Source organism: Phascolarctos cinereus, unplaced genomic scaffold (genome assembly GCF_003287225.1).
Source record: "Phascolarctos cinereus isolate Bilbo 61053 unplaced genomic scaffold, phaCin_HiC Scaffold_4;HRSCAF=312, whole genome shotgun sequence".
NCBI classification, from domain to species: Eukaryota; Metazoa; Chordata; class Mammalia; order Diprotodontia; family Phascolarctidae; genus Phascolarctos; species Phascolarctos cinereus.
Window position 1 is genome coordinate 557,000,819 of NW_027555847.1, and position 16,731 is coordinate 557,017,549.

The following is a 16,731-nucleotide window of genomic DNA, read 5'->3' on the forward strand; positions in this document are numbered from 1 at the left end:
TGTGATTCCAGTGGTCCTCTTCCAAATGAAGGACAAACAACCTACATTGGGATACTGAGATTCCAAGGAGCTCTAAGTTACGTTTTATCTTTAGGAGTTAAAGAGTTAATTCCCACAGAAGTCAAATAGGAATTATGTTCTTATAGTATTGTAATGGGAATGACCAATAACTTTAAATGAGCAATAGCAGTCAAATTAGAAAAGAAATACAAAGAAGCATCTCAGGACTACCAGATTTTATGGACCAGGGGTCATAAAACAGCCTCAACTAAATTTTTACTTGAGTAATTTTATTACCCCCATTTTACAGCTGAGAAAATTGAGAGTCCTAGAGACTTGCCCAAGGGCACAAAACCAATAAGTGACAGTGAAAATTGTCATCCTCAGCTATTTTCATAGGATCATAGATCGGAGGCCATCTAGGTCAAACTTTTCATTTTATAGTTGAGAAACTAAGATCCTGGGTAGTTGACTTGCCCGAGGTCACACAGAGTAAGTGTTAGAGGTGAGCTTCTGATTCATAAGACTCTTTCCATAGTGTTCTTTCCACCCCACTCTACCTCCCTGTCTGTATGGCACAGCTGAATGATTTTTCCCCCATTCACTGGACTGCCACTTCACAAAACTGTGCAGTTTGTCCCTGGTGTGTGCTCTACAGATAATGTCCTCTAACCCTCCCAATTTCCACCCCCAGAGCATCATTTCAGCAAGAAAACACTGTTCAACAGAGCAATGTCTGAATTAAGTTCTGAGTCTAAGAGCCTGACATTATTCGACCAAAGCAGGGAAATTCATCATCGCAGTTGCCGAGGTCATCCTTTCATTCCTTGTAAATCACCTAGGAATGATTGTGATACTTCTCCTTCAGAGACTCCTTACTAACGGTGCTAGCCCAAGTGTCAGGAGGCTGCCTCGGTCTCATCTTGCCATAGTTTTGTTCAGAATCACCACAACCTTCTCAAATACCCGATATGCTTCTACAGGAAGTATGTTTTGGGACAGTGGACATTTGACAATTTGCTTTATCTCCACTCTATAGTGGAAAATAGAATAGAGACAAGGCCTAAGATGTCCTTGGTGAGGAACTCAGGGATGATGAAACTCTCTGGCAATGCAAGTTGGCACCACCCTTTGAAATTTAGGGTTTTAGAGAGTTGCCTACATCACTGAGAAGTGTTTTGCCTAGTATCACACAGCCAATATGTCTTTTTTTAGTATTGACGATTTTTTCTTTTTCTTTCATTCTTATATTTTTAATTCAATTTTATTTTATTTTCAGGTCAGCACTCTCTCCCTCCTTCTCCTCCACCCCCATTGAGAAAAAAACAAACAAACAACCTATTACAAACATGTATAATCAAGAAAAACAAATTCCTGCATTGGTCATAGCATATGTGTGTATGTATATGTTGTGTGTATGCACATATGTATGTGTATATACAACCACTCCACTGATTTGAATTTCTCACATCTTCTATTTCAACAAGTGTCATAATGCAACTGTTTATCCCCACTCCAAAGGAGGTGTGTAAACAGATGGCCAAAGAGATCAGTGTAGTTAACTCATCAAAAATCTATATGTATATACATATATATAAACACATACATGTATATATGTATATGCATATAAATATAGGTATATAGTAATGGACTACATAGAGAGGTGATGGATTCAGTGCAGATTGAGGCATATGTAAAATATATGTATGTACATATGTACATATATGTAAAAATATAAAGATGTATGTATATGATAGTATGGTTGGTAACATGCTATTTCAGTGAGTTTTCTAGAATAATGGTTGTCCTTATAAATGGATCAGAGTCCCTTTGTCTTTCAAAGTTATTTGTCTTTATAATGTTTTTGTTATTTATAAATTGTTTTCCTGGTTCTGCCTACCTCTTTCAGCATCTATTCATATAAGTCCTCCCAGCTCTTCTTGAAACCATCCTCTTCATCATCTTTAATAGCACAATGGTTTTCATTCCATCACATTTATATGCCATGACTTGTTCAGCTGTTCCCCGATTGATGTGCACCCCTTCAGTTTCCAATTCTTTGCCACCACAAAAAGAGCTGTTATATATATTTTTGTACATATGGTTCCTTTTCCTCTTTTTTCAGTCTCTTTGGGGTATAGACCTAGTAGTGGTATTGGATATGCACAATTTAATAGTTTGAGGGCATCATTCCAAATAGCTTTCCAGTTCACCATTCCACCAACAGTATATTAATGCCCCTATTTTCCCACAGCCCCCAAAATGTGTCAAAAGCAGGTATTGAATCTAGGTCTTGCTGGCCTTGAGGCCAGACTTCTTTTCACTGTGCCACATTGCCACATTATAATTTTCTATGGAAACACACATCTAAATTACTGTACAAAAGTACTCTGCTATTTGGAGATCAGATCTAAGACAGCATCAGCCTTTCAGAACAGAAGGTCCAAACGTGATGGTAAGTTTTAAAGGCCTCTGAAAGTCCCAAAGAGCTCTCAAAAACTCATGCATTGAAGTCTGACAGTTCACTGTACATACATTTTACTGGCTACTCTTTAAAACCTATTTCTTAATAAAGCACTATACAAATGTAAGGCATCATTGTTATGAATGAAGCAGTTCAGATAACTGGAGTTTCATCTACTCTCCATGATCCTAAAGAAAATGCTGAAATGGCTAAAAGATGGGAAGTAAGAAGGGGAAGTAGTGACAAGCCTTTGAAAGTCTTCCGTAGGGCCATCAAGATTTAATTGTTTATTTGGGTGAAGACTTTCAGGTTTCTAGACATGAAAAGGAATAAAATTACAAATACAGAAAGTACATTTTGGAAGATGTGATTGATAACAAGAGAGTGATAAATTAATTTTGAGTTTCATTTATCTCGGCCTAATTCATTTGTGAGTGAATACTTTAGTATATAGTACAGTATTTGGTATACAGGGGTAGAAATGCTTTTTTAAACTTCTCATTTTTATACAGAATAGTCTTCAGTTAGACGAGGCATGATGACCTTTTCTTTATATGTGAGAAAAACCAAAAGAGAACAGGTTATAGACTTACCTAACCTCTCAGACCAACTGATAGGTTGATCCCAAGGTTCAGATTCTGACCTGGATGGAGGAGGTCACATGTAAGGGCTACATCAGAGCCAAATGACTACTCTGCCACTTCTCTTCCTTTAGCTCTGTCTCTATAGGTTGAAGCAGTTTGTTTCATCTAGCTACCTATCATAGTTGGACATAGGAAAAGAATTTAAAACAAGATAAATTGGGTTTGAGGGTAAGGCTCACACAGCTGAGTGCCATCAAGACATAAATGAGCCTCTAGACCTAAATATATGAGACTTCCATTGTGTGCCTTTACATCATTTTCACCTGTGTGCTCCCAGAAAGTGAGACACATAATGAGGAGGGAAGATTTTGCTGTAACGGATTTTATTTTTCTTTATTTCTTTAAAACAGAGGTTCTTTTTGCGTCATAAACCCCTTTCACAATCTAGTGAAACATGTGGACTCCTCAATATAAAAATTTTTAAATGTGTAAAACAAAATACATAGGATTACAAAGGAGACCAGTTATGTTGAAATACAGTTATCAAAATATTTTTTTAAAAACAAGTTCATGGATCCCAGATTACGAAGGACGTGTGTGTGTGTGTGTGTGTGTGTGTGTGTGTGTGTGTGTGTGTGTGTGTGTACTCTCTAAAAGACAACAGCTCTAAAATCTGATTCAACATTCTTGGTGACTCGGTATAGAATCTCATCTTCTTACATCATCTATGTCTCTCATCATCAATCAATCAAGAAATAAACATTGATTAAGCATGTATGGATGTGCCAGGCAACTATGCTAAGCAAGGGGATATAAAAAGAGGCACAAACCAATCCCCTGCCCTCAAGGAGCTTACAATCTAATGGGGGTTATAAAATGTAAATAAATAGATACAAAGCAAGCCATATGCAGAATAAAGAAAAATCATGCATTTTGGGTCAGCTACCTTCAGTAAGACTGTCCTTGCGGACATACTTGGTAGTATGGACTACAAAATGTATCATAACATAGATGTTCATGGGATCCTAGGTTAACAAGTTAAAGCCAAAACGAAACTTAGCAATCATCAAATTCCCTTATTTTGCAGATCAGGCAAGTTACCCCTAGAGAAGAGAAGTAATGCCCAAGATCACACAGGTATAAAATATCAGAGCCAGGATTCCTCTGCAAGTTTTCTGATTCCACACACAGCTCTTTTTCTTGTTGCTGAACTAATAAAGTTTAGCAAGGGGTGGGGTGTCATTTCATTTTCTAGGTGACTATTATCTAGACTGTGAAAGAGCTAGAAAACCTACATTCCTTGGAGTTTTATCCACTCAGATATTAAGTCTCCCATATTTCAGATGATTGTTTTGTCAGAGTTTATGGCCTTAAAAGGATTCCTCTGGCCTTTCTCACCCAGTTCCTGGCCCAGAGGACATGGGAAAAATGCTTTGGTACAAACCCATTATACTCATTGACACTCCAGATAAAGCCAAGTACTGCGTAGTCCTGAGCTCCCCATGCACATTTCTGCAAGAGAACTTTTTTTTTACATTCACTCCCTCCAAGGCTAGCTGAAAAAAATTTGTAGTGTCTTAGAAATGATTGAGAAGGTTTTTTAAAAATTATTATTATCATTATTATTATTATTATGAACTTGGAATCCGTAGGCACTCAGCATGTTTGAATGTCAGCCCAGACACTGGCAGGCATCCATTCAGATGTCGTTGTGAGTAAAATGTGTACTCAGTGACTAGGTTCAGGCCCTCTGCATTTTCCAAGCAGATCTTTCCAGTTTTCTAGAATATGGGGAAAAAATAGGTTAAGAAAAATTTATGGCATGTGTGTGTAGACACATGCATGTATGAGACCTGTATGTCTTCCTAACATGGAAATTATATTTCTATGGCCAGTGAAATCTCCATGCTTCATGCATCACAACAAAGCCTGTTTTTTTTTCCCAGATGCCTTTTAATTATATCTTTTAATTCTTTGACTATTAAACCTGTTTGCTTTAAGAGCTGTAAACATCTCATACTGCTAATAAGCTTCAGCAAAGTAAAGCAAATTGACATTCAGTATAGAGGTTATACAAAACCAATGAAAAACTATGCAAATGAGCTACAGAAGAGGCAGATTTGCATATTCTTGTAGATTGGGTGATGATATTCCCAGCATGAGCCTGGCAGACTTGCGTTCTACCTCTGTGGATAAAGCATATTCTGGTGGTAGGGCCCTGAAGGGTCAATTTAACAAGTAAAACATTATGATTTTCCACTAGGGTTCTCAGAACCACTGTGCAAAATGCAGCAATAAATAGTGACAGAGGAAATCGATTTTTAAAGTAAATACATTGAAAGGGGGTGAGAGGGAAGAACTGAGGGGATAGAATGGTATTCTATAAATCTTACATATTACCAGAATGAGTTTAGCAATTGCTGTAGTATTCCAAAATCAGTCCCTCTCCTTATCTCCCCATTCTCTATATCACTCCCCAGTTCTGATACCTCGTGGCATTTTTCATTGTCCCAATCCCAATAAGAGACTCGGCTAAGAAATTGCCTGCTTTCAGTAACCAGCCTGCTAGAGTAACAAATGCCCAACTGACTGCTTGGTATCACAAAAGTCCCACTGTTACTTCATTCCTTGAATTGCTGGAATCCAGGGAGGGGTGTGTGTGTGTGTGGTGTGTGTGTGTGTGCACACATATGTGTTCCCCTGAATTCCTTACTCTCTACAAAATCAACTCTCTTCCCTTTATTTTCCCTAAAAGAAGGAGAGATTTCAAGAAGAACATAATAATTGAGAGGAAATAATTAAATACCTTGCTTAAATATTCTGGATGCATTTTAAAGGATTTTCTCCCCAAGTAGTTATAAAACACCTCTGAAGTAAATTTACCCATCTTTTGCCCACACCAATCCTGTTTCATTCCAGGAATAAAATTCTTCACTTTGGTTTAAAAATAAAATGAGTGGAACAAGCTGAATTAGAAGTCCTTGGCAGACATCCCCCTGAGCAGAATGTTCTCCCAATTGGTGGCATCTCAATAAAAGCAAAGATATTTTAAAAATTTACACCCCCCCTTCAGCCAAAGTTGCATTTTTCTATTGTAAAAAGCCAATATGTCTGAGTTTTACATCGTCCCTGTGATGCCGCCCCCACCCCCTCCTTACCATGTATTTAGACAGAGCTGCTTGCTTGATCTCTGAATACCGTATATGTGCATACTGCACTATGCTGACTAAGTTCACGGAAATGGGAGCAAATTCTACTGCTTTCAGATGAGAAGGCTGCCAAGAAGGAGAAGAAAAAAAAAGAAAAAACCCTCAAGTGTATTCACAGTCTATGCTCCCCCATTCCCTTTTATCCTTCTATAAATATTCAAACCCTTTTTAGAGAGACTTCTGTTAATGTGTTATCCCTGCGAACACTGTGGACCTGGAACATGCTTAATACTCTTGAATCCCACAGGAATTATTTGCTTGGGGAGAGGCTGGAGACAATTTCAAATGGGATGGGGTAGGAATCTTGGTAACCAAAAAACATGCCCATTTGCTCAGCCTCCATCAGGACCACTGTTGTATGTAACTGATAGAAGTTGTTTCTCCCTCCCTCCTCCCTCCCCCGAGGGCTCCTAGAGCAGACGGTTGCTTTCTCTCCCCACTTCCCAACCCCCCAAAAAGGGAAGGGTAGTGGTGGGGGTGAGAATGGGGAGGGGTAAAGAAACCCTCCTTTGACTTGGACATATGCACAAAATTATGTGAACATCTGTGTAAGTAACAACATACAACAAGACAAATTATTGGTGGTAAAAGGCAAAACCCTTGTTTCGAAAACATGTCTGGAGATGGTGTGTATACAGAAACTCGCCTTGTGCTAATTATACATAATAACTGTCAGCTTTATGTTACACGGGCTTCTCTGGTATTAATTGGTGGTAGTGGTGGAGTGTTTTGTTTTTTGGGTATTTTCCCCACATTGTCTCTTTGCTCTGTGTGTGTGTGTGTGTGTGTGTATACAAAGTATATCGTTTCATTTTGGTAGTTCATGTTATCTGGGAAACTATATAGAAATGTATGGGATTTGGTGTCTCATTTCTTGAAATATAACAATGGGCAGATGAAGTTTTTTGCTACAGAACCGACTCACGTTGCCACCTCTGTGTAACAAGGAGACTGTTGAATACAACGTGCCTAAAATTGTTTTTTTTTAAATATACAACTTTTGGTTTTTTATTTCATTCCTTTACAAACGATTATATGCATACATACACAAAATGCCACTCATTGTAAGTGAATGAATTTCCTGCTTTGTTCTTGGCCACTTTCTAACTTTGCTTAATACCAAGATATTCAGGCAACATATCCCTAAGGATTTTATGATATGAAGAGCCCTGTACTTGGAGTTGTCCACTGTCAGAGGCAGCATGAAACATGGCCTTGGAGTCAGGAAGACTTGATACTGGCTTGTGTGACCCTGAGCAAATCATTTAACTTCTGTGTTTTCTGGGCAACTCTGAGACCAAGTTGCAGAGAAGGTGTCCATCTACTTTGATGGAGAGGGAGTTTCCTTTCCAGGAAATCCCCTATACCAGTGAAATCACAGATCCAGTTCTTGTCTCTGTCCTTTGCTTAAAGACCTAATTCTAGCTGTGGCACTAATTGGCTATATGACCTTGAGAAAGTTAAAGCTGAGTGGCACAGTGGATAGAGCACTAAGGCTAGAGTCAGAAGCCAGACTCAGACACTTTCCAGCTGTGTAACCCTAGGCAAGTCGTTTAATTTCTCTGGGACTCACTTTCCTCATCTGTAAAATGGGGATAATAACAACACCCTCCTGCCAGGATTGTTGTGAGGATCAAGTGAGATAATATTTTTTAAGTATTTGGCTCTTAATAAATGCTTGTTTCCTTTTTGGTCTTCCTTCTGTGCCTCAGTATTAGCATCTTCACCTGCTTTACTAAATATATCACTGTTTATTGTGTGGATCACATAGAGAAAATTGTGAAATTGAATTATTTGACTAAAATAACTCATGCTGAGTGTTAAAAGCAAGGACCTGTTCGAACAAATGCACTTAGCTTGTACCTTCAAGGTCAGGAGGTCAGCAGGTTCAACAGAAAAGGAGTCCCTCGGAGTCCTGCAGACTGAATTCCTGGGGAGCAGGGGCTGCTGGTGGTTGTTAGTGTTGTTGTGTGATAGGTCTTTTGTGTCCCCAGCACTTAGCACAATACCTGGCATATAGCAGGTGCTGAATAAAGCTTCTTCTATGGACTTGGAGCTCAAATATAGAGTTGCTGGGAAGACAGGCAGTCTTTCTGATATCTAGGACCCAAACTATGTAAAGTTGGCTAAAAATAGGAAATGTATCAGGGTTTCTTCCATTTCTCCCTACTAAAAAAAAAAAGCACCAATCCATTGCAGCTAATGTCTTTGAAGACCTTTGAAGAATCAGAACATTTCAAAGCAACCATAATAGCCCTGTGGAATGTATTTTCAAAAGTAGCCTTAACTTAGCTTTCAGTTTGGGGTAGAACATTTAATGCAATTGCAGCTTTAGACGGCCATATGCCAACAGTCTTATTAATGTGTAGAAGGTGAATGAGCTTATGTGTCTAACCCAAGTGCTCCCAGGTGAGCGTTCAGGGCACACCATCAAATTGGGTACCCAGAACACTGAGGGGGGGGAAATGTTGAGATCCTTTTGAAAATGTCATATTTGATGTACTAATTAGCTTTCACAGAAAAAGTATAGGACAGAATGGGAATACTCTGAAATGAGATTAACCTTTCCTCAAAGTTTCTAGAATGGAATTCACTGCATGTGCTCACCTTCATTTTAGCAGCAAGAACACCTCCAGGTTCAATTTGCATTTCAGAGAATGGAATAGTTTATCCCCACATATATAGCTAGATGTGATAAAACAGAAGCACGAAGAGACTGGCAAATGCCTATATTTTATGCAGCATTAGGACTAGAAAGAAAGTATGGCTTTTTCCCCTTCTACAAAGAAATATTCTTAATTCCCCCTTTTAGGACTAGGCCAGGGGTGGTAAACTTGCAGCCTCGAGGCCACATGGGGCCTCAGGTTCCCCATCCCTGAATTATTGGCTGCCAAGAGAAATCTCTCTTGTTGGGTCTCCTGTTTAAAAAAAAAAACTATCAGAGAAATCAACTTTTTTTTTGTTTTTGTTTTTAAACCTGGTCTTGTTTAGTTTCTGGTTTTTTTTTTATTGTTGTTGTTGATTTATTTTTGCCATGAGATTCTCTGACTACTAAACCCTTGATCATGATCTGATTATTGATTTACTCCCTCCTCTCCCTACCTCCAGGATTCCATTGTATAGGCCCATAAGACAGAAGAAGACCTGAGAGTGGAGAGAGGGCAGAGGAGTGTGTGGATGGTTGCAGTGGAGGGAGGAGGTAAGAAAGGCAAGGGGGAGGGTAGGGGAAGAGCATGCCTAAATAGAGGCTTAACTTGGTTAATGGAACTGGTGTTTTGAACAAGAGGATTTGCTAAGGGTATCCTGTCACCCTCCCCACCCCCCACCCCATACAGGCCAGGTGGTTTCTGCTTACATACATGGCTTGGCTCCCTTACTCTTTGGCTTGGAGTATTTCGCACATGAACAACACAGCCTTCTCCCAGAGATTTGTCACCCATCTGCTTGCATAAGGGCTGTCTGTTTCTCTCAGAAAACTGGTCAAATCAACATTTTCCTTTGGCCAGGGTGGCTTACCAGCAGCTCTTCCATACGGTCCCAAATGGCAATTTTTCATTCCATTTGCCTGATTGGCTCCATCCCTCTGTCCCCCTTTCCACCTCCCCTTCATCTCCTCCAGCCCCTATTTTTGTTGTTTAGAAGCACTGTCACTCATGAAGGCATTATCTAGTTCTATTTCTCCTCAAATGGCTTGTTACTCATAAGTTTAAAGCAACATTGCCTTCTGTCCTCAGAAGGTTTGCAGATGTTTTTTTCATGTTCCCTTCCAGTGTGTGATGGAGGACGGATGCCTTTTCTCACACTTTTTCTAAGCTATGTCTCTTTAGGAACATTGTAGGCAAATATGTCATTGAATCGCCCTACTTATGATCTAGCCCATCCCTTCCCCTCCCCTCCATGTGCTTGCTGTAGGCAGTGGCTAATATAAATCCATAAAGCTTGATGTTGACTGTGAAGTTGAATTTTGTTGTCCTCATACTGAAGGGGTGCACATACTACACATTTCTCTTCTGAGACAGTCTTGAAAACACTGTGAACAAATGATTTGGACTGAGGGGCAGCATCAACTTTGTCTTTTATATCCCAGAGTATTAGTTAGCATTAAGTTAAAAAAAAAACATTCCCCCCTCCCCAATTCCTTCTGCCAATTATAAAGGGAATCTTAGGCAGAGCTAAAGATTGAAGTGACTAAATGAGCATCCATTTTACATATAAGGAAATCAAGGTTCCGAGAATTATGTGAGCGAGTATCAGAGGTGAGACTCAAACTGAGATTCAGTGAGTCCAAAATGAGAATTTTCAAGGCCAGGAATTAGGTTCAATGGATTTAGGGCCATTTACAGAGCTAAACTGTATGAAAATCCATTTGTTTTCTCAATTTTCTAAATTATATGGGTGAATAGTCTAAAATTTACTGAACAAACATTCCCATTGCCATCCTTTCCCCACAGCATAGGCATCCTTTCTCCCTACTTGTATGTAAACATATCTATGATATTGATAGAAAAAATACCATCCAGTGGAAAGAATAAGAGATTGGAAATTAGTAAACCTGGGTTCTGCTCCAGCTAGGCTACCAACCTCAGTGGCTTTGGACAAGTTATTTAATCTCTCTGGGCCTCAGATTCCAGTTCATTCGTATCAGTGGATCTGTGATCTATGTGGATATTCTCTCCAGAGATATTCTCTCCACCAGTCAGCTCAGTGTTTCCTTCCCATCATATGTGGCTCTTGTCTATGGCCTCTAATAATCAAAATCTACTCCCTAGAGTAGAGCTTACTATTTTGTACATATAGCATACCTACTCTTCAACCCCTCTTAGTTGAATTAAGCACATTGGAGGCAGGTACTGTTTAATTTTGTTTCTTTGCCATCAATCACAGTATATTTCATGTGGTAGACCCATATTCTCAAAGAATATGCAGTGAATGAGTTCTGTGGAACTTGAAATTGTAGTCATAAAAATGCACGTATGAGTCTTCACAGCCAAGAGTATTACTATGCCATAAGACCTTCCGCACCCCAACCTCTCCACCAAAAGTCTGAAAGCCATTATGGCAGACCCTTAGTAAGTCCTAAATTCAATTGCATGGAAGAATTAATAGTCTAAAGAATGCAGTGCAGTCACACGTTCCATTAACTTGGAGCTAATCAAAGGTAAACTCTGGCAAGAAGGTAACTCATTAAAAAAAAAACCATTAAATGTTGTGGTAATCAGACAACACTGAATAGACCTCCACATCAATACATTAAAGAAATCCTCTACCCCAAGCTATTAGCCCAGTATAGATACTGGCTTGAAAAGTTGCTTTACTTGGTTTGCACAGGCTTATGCAATTTTCTCCTTGTTGGCCTTCAGTCTGACTTCCCTTCCATGCCACCCTTAACAGTTTTCTTGGCTTATGGATCTCAGTTCTTTTGAAATACTCCCACAGTACCCCTGTGGCTTACTCCCTCTTTACTCACCTAACTGATCAACTGTTCTCCCCCCCCCCCGCCACTGGCAACATTGAAATAAAACTTATTTATAATATTTCAGGCCTGCTCCATGACTCCCATCTCTTACCCAAGACATTGGATAGCCTAGAATAGTTGGAGAATGGAGGGGGGGGCAGTGAAAGGTGGATCAGACTTTAGGTTAGAAGACATGGGCTCAAGATCTAGCCCAGCTATTTGCTGTAACGAGTCATTTGCTGAACCTTACTTTTCTCATTTATAAAAAAAGACAATACTACTTAAATATGTCCCAGTATTGTTCCAAAGAAAGCACTTTGCGTATGGTAATGGTAGTAAAAATAAGTAGCCTGGCATTGTAGATAGAACACAGGCCTAGGGTTCAAGAAGACCTGTTTTCAGGTCCTACCTCAGACACTGTGAATGATATAAATCTGGTGAGTCACAGTCAACAAGCAGAGAGTTGCAGAAAAAAACTCAGTGACCTGTGGTTGGTAGAGGAAGTTACCTTACTGAAAGTTCCCTATACCATTGAAATCACAGTTAAATAGGAGAAGGGAAAACAATCTATAGAACTTAAGAATGTATCAATATGACTTAAGGGAATATAACCCTTAACACTTTGTAAAGCTTTTTTCTTTGTAGCTAAATAGTATGAGTATTTCAGCAATTCAAAATTTTCAAGATGTTGGAAGATTTCATAACCTATGATTAAGTCACATAAACCATCATGATACTTTATTCTGAATCTTTACATTTTTCATTCAGTAAATGTTCAGAAAACACTAGCTGAATGATAGATTTTTACACCAGTTTGAATACCTTGGCTGCACTTAAGCCTTCAGGGAAAGTGGACATTCTCTCCCATATGTTGTTTTCCTAATAGAAAAATGAAGGCTAGAGCTTACAATTGCTGAGTTCTTTCATGTGAGGAAGTAAGGATGGCACAGATTCAGGTTCTAATAAATAATGAGGCAGAATGTCAACAAGAAAGCGGCACAGGACAGTGGAGATGATGCAGAGCCAGCTCGAACTGTGATGCAGCGGAGGTATCAGTACTGACTTTCACATTTGATTGCAGACGAAAGCTTTCCAAGTAAATGATTTCCTGCTACTAGGGTTTCCCCTTAGGGAAACCCCACGGATTTCCCCTTCATTAAAAATGAATTATAGCAAGCTACCCCTAAAACCCCTTACCTGAATTAGATTCCACTATTATATGACAATACTGGTTTGTGAAAAAAAAAACATTCCTTGGTTAAAATACTTGATATCTTTGATGTCACCTTGAATATTTCTGAACTTTCCTTTGTGAAAATTACACGGGGGAGTTATAAAATTAATCCATAATCAGCAACAACATACATCAAGACATAGCAGACATTATATTCAAATACTTGCTTGGATGTGGGTTCTCAATGATGTGGCTATTCCCTCCAGTGATATAGATCAAAGACTGTTTGTACCTGCCTATCCTGTAAGATTCTTGCCCGAGTTCTCTCATGTATTCTCCACAAAGGGAATCGACTCAACGTGTGTGTGGTTGTGGGAGTGGGGGTGGGGCATCTTTCACCTGACGATACGATCGTAACAAATATTAATTTCTAAGAAATGCTTGTTTGGGGCATTACCTGGAAAGAAAGTCTGTGAATGTCAGTTATATATATCACTGTCAGTGTGGGCACCGATGTTCTCTGGAGGCCTGGAGGAAAAGCTTTTTCTCTCAGTATGTGTATAGTGAGAAGTAATGAGTGAGAAAGGTCTGTTTGGGGGTTAAGTTCCAGTCTCCTGATCGATCTGCTAGGTGACTGGCAGAATCTTGTAATCTTTCTACTTCTTAATTTTCTAAGGAGATAATGCTTTAGAGGTAGTGAGAGGATTAATTAATGCTGTGTTTGAGGCCTTAAACTGTGTATTTGAGAGAGCTCCAGATCTATTCTGTTTTAAGTCTTTCTCTTCAAATGAAAAAAAAAAAAGAAAAAGATGGGGATTTGGAAGGAGTCAGGATAGGAAGCCCAGGATATACTCAGTAGAGTTATTTATATCTCTCTGAGTGGTTTCTGATCACCGAGGCAATATTCTCCAGCACCTTAGAATCATAGCTTTAGAGCTGGAGTGGTTATCAAATCCAACTCTGTCATTTTACAAATGAGGAAAATGAGGGCCAGAAAGTCCCCTTAATTTGTCTAAGGTCACACTGGTATTAACTGTCAGAAGCCGGATTTGAACCTTAGCCTTCTGATTCTAAATCCAACCCCTTTTCTTCACCTAGAGAGCTATTGTTACACCAGGGTGGGTGAAAAAAATTGGGCATCATATTGACTTGAATGTAAAAACTATTCCATGCCTCACTGGTAGTAACATTTGCTTAGTACTTCATTATTGGCTGTTTGATGACATTGTGGTCTCTCCTACTCTCTCCCAGGCTTTACAGTGTAGGTTTCTCTAAAGATAATGTTGCCAGAGAGTGAAGCAATTCTTCCCTGACTTGAAATAAATGAGAATAAAATCTGGCGACTCATTAAAGTAGAAGGGCAAAAAACAAAATAAAACAAAAACCTCATGCACTTGAATAGATTAAGAAATTTTAATACCTATTTTTTGCAACAGGTGGGAATAGAATATTTATTAAAAAGAATTTTTTTAAAAATCTACATGGGCAGTTGCCCCAGGATAAACTTTTCTAAACATGGTACTATTAATTCTTTTGAGTAAAAATGAAATTTTAATACTTATTTCTATATAAAATCTTCAGTTGAGGACTCAGCTGCATTTGATTTGATTTGTAATACTTGTGGTTGTCCTGATTAATACCAGCTTTATGCCTAGGAATGTATCTGTATGTCTGTCTGTGGGAGTTGGGGACAGGGAGGAAACAGAGATATAGAAAGAAATGGTAAAGACGGGTGACTGCCTAATATTTTCTAATGTTGATTTTTGGATTCAAAACATTTTTGAAAGTTGCCCATTCAAAGAAAGAAAAAGAAAAACCTCAAACCTAAGAAGCATGAGTAACAACTTTAGTATGATGCTTTCAATTTTCCTGATCTTGGAGCAATACAAATGTGCTGTTTTAAGTTACTTTTTTTAGGCGTTGTTTATGTAAGGCTGTGAGGGGGTGGAGTGAGAAGATGGTGATGTGGTAGGTTGTCCCCCTACACACACACACATACACACACACACACACACACACACACACACACACACACACACCAACGAGATTCCAGTGATCAATAGTTGTATTAGTTCCAAGTTCTCTTGGCTTATTTTGGACACAAACGTGTCCTTCTCATACCATGTTTGACAAAAACCCTAAAATGGGGTGACCAAGAAAAAAATTTAAGGCTACCACCGCACTGCTAACTTGAGGCAATTAAGCCTAATTGATACAAGTAAAATATTATTCTCTGTCTTCATGTACTTCCACTGATTCCCAGCTGTGAGACTTATGGTTTCAGTGTGAGAGTCAAAAATCAGAGAACTCAGCCTCTGTAGGAGTTTAGTGCATTACTACACTCTAAGCCAGCTAGGGAACATATAGAGCCTAGGCAAATGGTGTGACAATCAGCTGTGCAACTAAATGGAAATCATGTAAAATAAGAGATCATATGCGTGGTTTCGGTTTCTCCATCTTTACCTTAGCCACTTAAATCTCTAATTAAAATACTGCCACAGCCCTCCAGGAAAGACATAAGCTGTGGTTGTTTGATTTTAGACATCCTCTAAGGAAATAGCCTTCGTGATTATTTTCATAGGTCATTCTGTCCAGTGGCAATTTAGAATGTAAAACTATCTTCCAGCTTTCTGAATGTGATGTCTGTTTTTCTCACTTTCCAATCATTACTTCAGTTCTGACGGTAAGAACTTGGCGTGGTGAGTCTAAATTAGGGCTCTCTTTGGGGTATTACTAGAAAGGAGATTTTCTTGGCCCAGATTATCCGGTGTGGTTAAATGAAACAATACCATTGCCAGATTTCCTCTTTGCTCAGTGCATTGTAGACATATCTACAACACCATCATAACATTCAGACATTCCTCAATGTATTCCTAATGTGTCTAATAGTAGAACTAGTATTAAATGAAAAGCACGTGAGTGTTTGATTTCTTGCATTTGCCCCTCTCTCTGCTTCTTTAACAATACAGATAGTAAGTGCATTTTAATATTTATTTTTAAAGTTGGCACCGTGGGATTGCTTCACAAGATAGCTCATTTGTTCAGGGTTCCCCAGGGGACAGCAATAGTCATTCCACATTTCTCAAGCAGACTTCATACAGTACAAATAATGCAGTACAAAACACTCCATCCCACGTTCTAGGGAACATTGAGCTATTGGAATTCTCATTTGATACACAGCATTTAGTGGGTATTTATGTGCTCTGTGTTTATTTGTCACTCCCTGTCATTTGCAAAGTACATTTAAGTAACTACGAGTAAGCATTGGCATAGATATTTTATGCCAGAATTTTGGTTGACAGAACATTTTGATATGGAAAAGTTCCCTAAAGTCTCCTTGGACACACATACTCCTCTACACACAGAATATATACCCTCTCTCCCACCACAGGACGCACACCCTCCCCCCACCCACATACACTGTCTCTGTTCTGCGGACCTGGAATTGTCCTTTTTTTCAGTCATGTCCAACTGTCTGTGACCTCATTTGGGGCTTTCTTGGCAAAGATGCTGCAGTGGTTTATCATTCCTTTTTCCAGTTTACTTTACAGATGAGGAAACTGAGGCAAATAGGGTTAAGTGACTTGCCTAGGGTCACACAGCTAGTATCTGTGGCCACATTTGAACTCAGGTCCTTCTGATTCCAAACCCAGTGCTCTATCCACTGTGCTGCCTAGAGTTGTCCATATGATGAGGCAAATCAGGACACATTCATCAGACTCTACATTTGTCAGGGTGGGGCAGGGAACCAAAGGAAAGATGCCTAGCCAATGATTAAGGAAGACTTTGGGGATGGATGAAGGGAAGAGAGAGGTAGTTGCCAGCTAGTGATTAAGAAAAGAAAT

General features: G+C 39.2%; 1 protein-coding gene across 1 annotated transcript in view; it reads left to right on the top strand.

The window, feature by feature from the left end:
• Positions 1–16,731, top strand: part of ATXN1 (ataxin 1) — a 524,441-nt gene that overhangs the window by 381,514 nt on the left and 126,196 nt on the right. Inside the window, 1 exon segment of the mRNA XM_020986797.2 lies at positions 9,366–9,456. The gene's annotated coding sequence lies outside the window, so the exon portion shown is untranslated.